Below are 5,679 nucleotides of genomic sequence, written 5' to 3' on the forward strand. Positions count from 1 at the left end.
CATGAGCTACTAAGTGCAAGAGTATGCTCGTTTATAGATCGCGCTAAGATGCGAGGGCAAGAGTTTGAAATCTTGCCCAGGGGTTATTGGTCGTGAGAGTAAACTTACTTATAACTCGCACTTGGGAGAGAGTCTAGAGGCATGAGAGCAAGCTCACTTATAACTCGTACTGGAGCGAGAGTCTAGAATCCCGACCAAGAGGTCGTTGGTCGTGAGAGCAAACTCACTTATAACTCGCACTGGGGCGAGAGTCTAGAATCCTGACCGAGAGGTCGTTGGGCACGAGAGCATGCTCGCTTATAACTCGCACTGGGGCAAGAGTCTGGAGCCTGATCGGGGGGCATTGGTTGCGAGAGCATGCTCGCTTATAACTCGCACTGGGGCGAGAGTCTAGAGGTGTGAGAGCATACTCACTTATAACTCGCACTGGGGAGAGAGTCTAGAGGCGTGAGAGCATGCTCACTTATAACTCGCACAGGGGCGAGAGTCTGGAGGCGTGAGAGCATGCTCACTTATAACTTATACTAGGGTGAGAGTCTAGAGGCGTGAGAGCATACTCATTTATAACTCACGTTGGGGCAAGAGTCTAGAATCCTGACCGAGAGGTCGTTGGGCGTGAGAGCATGCTCGCTTATAACTTGCACTGGGACAAGAGTCTGGAGCTCGACCAGGAGGTCATTGGTCGCGAGAACATGCTCGCTTATTACTCGCACTGGGGCAAGAATCTGGAGGCATGAGAGCATGCTCACTTATAACTCGCGCTGGGCGAGAGTCTGGAATCCCGACCGAGGGGTAATCTGGGGGGTCTGACCAGTAAGCGATCAGGAGGCCTGACCAAGACTTAATCTGGAGACTTGACTAGGAATGGATCTGGAGGTCAGACCAGGGACAGATCTGGAGGTCTGGCTAGGAATTGATGATTTGGAGGTATGACAAGGAATGGATCTGGAGGTCTGACCAAGAATTGATGATCTGAAGGGTTGACTAGGACTTGATCTGGAGACCTAACCAGGAAGCGATCGGGAGGCCTGACCAGGACTTGATCTAGAAACCTAACCAGAAATGGATCTAGAGGTCTGACCAGGAACAGATCTGGAGGTCTGACTAGGAATTGATGATCTGGAGGCCTAACCAGGACTTGATCTGGAGACCTGACCAGGAAGTGATAGGGAGGCCTGACTAGGACTTGATCTAGAGACCTGACCAAAAATGGATCTGGAGGTCTGACCAGGAAGTGATTCGGACGAGCAACATCTGTGGCTTGAAGGGATTGTGCTCGAGGACTTAGCTTAATGCTCCTATGGCCACAAAGTGCAATACATAAGGTTTTAGTCAAATTTAAACCTTACTCTGATTTCGCGGAGGAGTAAAGGCGCCGAATTTGGAGCGACACTTCCTGACGTCTTCTTCTTCGTTTCCCGAGGTCGTCGCATGGAATTTTCAGTCCCCGAGGCATGGTCTTCACAAGGTAGGGCATTCCTGTTCGCATATCCCCCTCCATGATTTTCTTGTCACTTCCATCATAAATGCCCATTTATAGGGAGATGACACGTGCCCCATGAACTTAACTAGTCATAATGTATGATGCATGCTTTTTGCACATGACCCCAAATCGCTTCTGCTTCTCGATCTAATGGCTGACGTGTTCTATGTCGTTTCAGTTGTCCAACTCGTTTCCCGATACTTCCTAAGGGTTTTGATTTAAAAACCCTAAAGGATGTCCGCCGTCGTTCCCTATCGCTTCGACTTCCTTCGACCTTTCTTTTCCTTCTTGCTTTTGCTTGCTCGCCTTCTTCTTCGTGCCCCTCCCTTGTCTTCTATAAGTATTCTTCCTTCTCTATTTTCCATTTCTCCTTTTGATCCTATAATGGCCGGCGAAATGGAAGTGCCCTGGTATGCATACTTTCACTCCGACTTAGATAGGAGTGACCTTAGGGCGATTCAGTCAAGTTTGCAACTTTCTAAAGTCTACAAGCTCCGTCCTCCGGGGCCTGATGACCATCCTTCCTCCCCTCCTGCTGGTTTTGTGACCTTTTTCAAGGATCAACTCCTTGGCAGTCTTCGCTTTCCTATCCATCCATTCTTTTCTTCTTTGAGCAGGTACTTCGGTGTTTCATTATCCCAATTCGCTCCCAACGCCTTCCGCGTCATGTGCGGAATGGTGATCCTTTGTTGCCTAGATCAAATCCCCTTGACCCCACAGTTCTTCCACCATTTTTACACCCTCAAACGCTCAGAGCCGGGTGTTTTCATGGTGCAGTCCAAGGTCAGGTACAAGTTTTTTGAAGGGATGTCTTCTTCTAACAAAGGTTGGAAGTCTAGATTCTTTTACGTCCAATTGCCCGAGTCAGTATCCTGGCCCATTGAGTGGCGCTATACTCTTCCAACTCCTTTTGAGCTACGCAACCACCAACATCAACCACACTGCCACACAGCTTCCGAAAAGTTGGAGAGTGTTCAACTTCGGCTCTCCTTGCTACTGCGAGAGAGTTTGCTATACACTTTTGGGCTCAACCCTATCCAGATGTCATTAGGCACTCCTTTTGGTAAGATCCAATGTCCCCACTTCCCGATCTTCACTAACTGAGGTATCTTCCTTTTGTTTTGTAGAAGCCACCATGTTTCATGCTTACGCCCTTGACTCCTCTAAATTGCCCAACGATGTTCTAAAGAAGATGGTCCAGGAGGTTCCCCAGGCCCCTCAGGCCAGCGCCCTAGCAGAAGCTTCCTCACAACAGTCTGGGGATCATGAGGCTCAGGGAACTGAGTCCCTCCCCATTGAGGTGGCCACTAGTGATAGGGCTCCCTCTCCAGCCCCCGAAAAGCACTTGCGCCTCCAATGCAAGAGGAAGTGAGTTATCCCATCATTCCAAGCTTCTCCGTTGAGGCATCCCCTCTCGCAGGCCTCCTCCAAGGCCAAAACCCCACCCGGGTAGCCCCTTCTCCGACGATAGAGGCCGCAACCTCTTCTCCTATTCTCGTCTATATCTCAGAGCAGACCAGCCCCCGAGCAAGAGACTAGCCCGGGGACTCCTCCACTCCCTCGCTTCCACGTTCTACCCTACCTGCCTCTTCTTCCCGCCCCAAGGAGCAGCTCAAGAACAAGTACGCCTTCACCTCCTCCTTCCAGCTACCCTCTCTGCAAGTGTTGAGTCTCATTCCTTCTACTAGCGCTTCTCCTCTTTGTGGTCAGGTGAAATTTCATGGGGCCCTGGCTGAATCCTAGAAAACTGCCGCTGACCAGATTTTGGAAGGCCCACCACTGGAGCTAGTCGACCTGTTCTCTAATCGGCTAATATCGGTGAGTTTTTTTTTCTTTCTTTTTCATACCCTTGGGATAATGCTAATGCTAATCCTCCCCTACTTTTGACAGACCTGCGCCCTGGACCTTAGCATATCACAATACGTGGCTGGTCTGTAGCGAGAGAACGAGTCTCTGAGGGCTCGCCTTTGGGAGCTGGAATCTCCCACGACTACTAGCCGCGTTTTTGATTTAATTGCCCTTGACAACCCGGTGCAGTCCTATCTTCAGACTGTCGAGGAGCAGACCCAAGTTGCCAGGGGCATGGTGTTAGCTAGAGCCCTAGAGCCAATCATTTGATGATTGTATGGACTCATTGTATCATATTCTTGTATATTAATAAAGGCATTTATTTGGTTATTATACTTATTTATATTAGTGCCAAATAGACTAAGTATAATAGCGTCCTTGAGTAGAAGGTTCATACCTATATCAATCGATTAGTTGAATCGATAGTGAGATGATATAGGGAACACTACTCTAAATCATTCCTAGTCGAGTATTAGCATTCAGGGACAATGTTAATACAATAAGACTAGCATGTAGGTCAGCTCGATGACTTGATCTCACAAGTCATGGATATAGAGATATCAAGCTGACACATGGGTATGCATTAGAGAATGTATATTGAATGACCCGCCATGAGAAAGTATCATGGATCGTTATATGAGTGTCATATACTTTCTCATGTGGCTATTAGTATGACTATTAGTCCTTAGACCTGAAGTCACCATGGATCCCTATATAAGGAGTTATGTACTTTAGTTTCGTCAAACGTCACCCGTAACTGGGTAGACTATAAAGGCGATTACTGGGTATATAACGAATTATGTAGAGGAATGTGAGTGATGTAGATGGGATCTATCCCTCCCATATGACGGGAGCGACATCGGTATTCTTGATAGAGTGAGACCACTAAGTGCATGGCCATGCCCAAATGAGTCAACATTAGATGTTGAGCTCATTTGATCGAGTGAGTCTACTTGGAGTTCAATATTTAGATTGATTAGAGGATGACACGGTCTATGCCTCACATTGATCAATCTAGATGTCTAGGATAGAAGGACACTTGTCATTATTTTGTGAGTAGTCACAATTGGTAGTCACAAGGTGATGTCGGATCTCGACATTCTTGTAACTTGGGTAGTAATGATGTGTTGCTAGATACCGCTCATTACTTATGCTCCTAAATGAGTTTAGGGCATTGCCAACGTTACAAGAACCTATAGGGTCACACACTTAGGACAATTAGGTGGAGATTAGGTTCATATGATGAACCAAGAGGATTAGATTCATTTGATGAATCAAATTGGATTAAGAGTAATCCTAATTGGGCTAACTTGAGTTCGACTCAAGTTGATTCATGTGTTAAATGAGTCTAATTTAGATTTTGACTCATTGAATCAATTTAATTTAATGAATTAGATTCATTATATTAAGTTGGCTCGAATCAAATGGTTGGATTAGATCCACCATGGTAGAGATTGAGTCAAGTTTGACTTGACTTGAGAAGGAAGACCAAAGGTCAATTTTGACTTGACCTTTTGCCACCTCATTGGTGAGTTGGCATTAGGTGGACCAATAATGATGTTCCACATCATCATGGGTGTCACCTCATGAAAGTTACAAAGCCACTCTCTTAATGGTTTCATATTAATTGCAATTAATGCAATTAATGTGATTTTATGGTTTCATATTAATTGCAATTAATGCAATTAATGTGAATTTTGAAAAGTGGCTGGCCACTTTGTTTTTGGGTGAAGAAATTCATTTTTCATTCACTTGTGTGCATCTTCCTCCTTCTCCCTCTCAAGCTCTCCCTCTCCCTCTCCTCCCTTGGCCGAACCACATAGGTGCTAGCACACCTTGGTTTTTGGTCATCTCCATCTAGTGTGTCCGTGTGGATACTTCTAGAGGACCGGCGCTTGACGGTCTTGAGATCCGGCATCATTTGGACGAGCGGGAACGCGAAGGGCATCGCTACAAGGGTAAACATTTTTTCTCGTAGATCTAAGTAGTAGATCAGTTTTTGAACTCGTACAAGAAATAGTTTTTCGAATTTTGTATACGAATCTTTGCACGGATCTACGGCTTTGGGTCCTTCGGGGTTTCCGCGACGCGAAAAAGCGGTTTTCGCGGCTCGAAGAACCCAACACATGGTTCAAGCAGAATCAGAGAGGGTACATACCTTGCAGACAGCCTTAACGACGAGCGAGTCCAAGATCAAGTCTGAAGGGCTGAGGCGCACCCAAATTTTGGCTGATCTGGAGAAGAAGGAAGCTGAGATGACTACCGTATCTTTGCGGCTGCGGGAGTTGCAAGAGGCCCACGCCACTTTGGAGAAGGATTTGACAACCAAGAAGGCAGATTTGGCTGCC

The sequence above is a fragment of the Zingiber officinale genome, chromosome 6B (assembly GCF_018446385.1).
Source record: "Zingiber officinale cultivar Zhangliang chromosome 6B, Zo_v1.1, whole genome shotgun sequence".
NCBI classification, from domain to species: domain Eukaryota; kingdom Viridiplantae; phylum Streptophyta; class Magnoliopsida; order Zingiberales; family Zingiberaceae; genus Zingiber; species Zingiber officinale.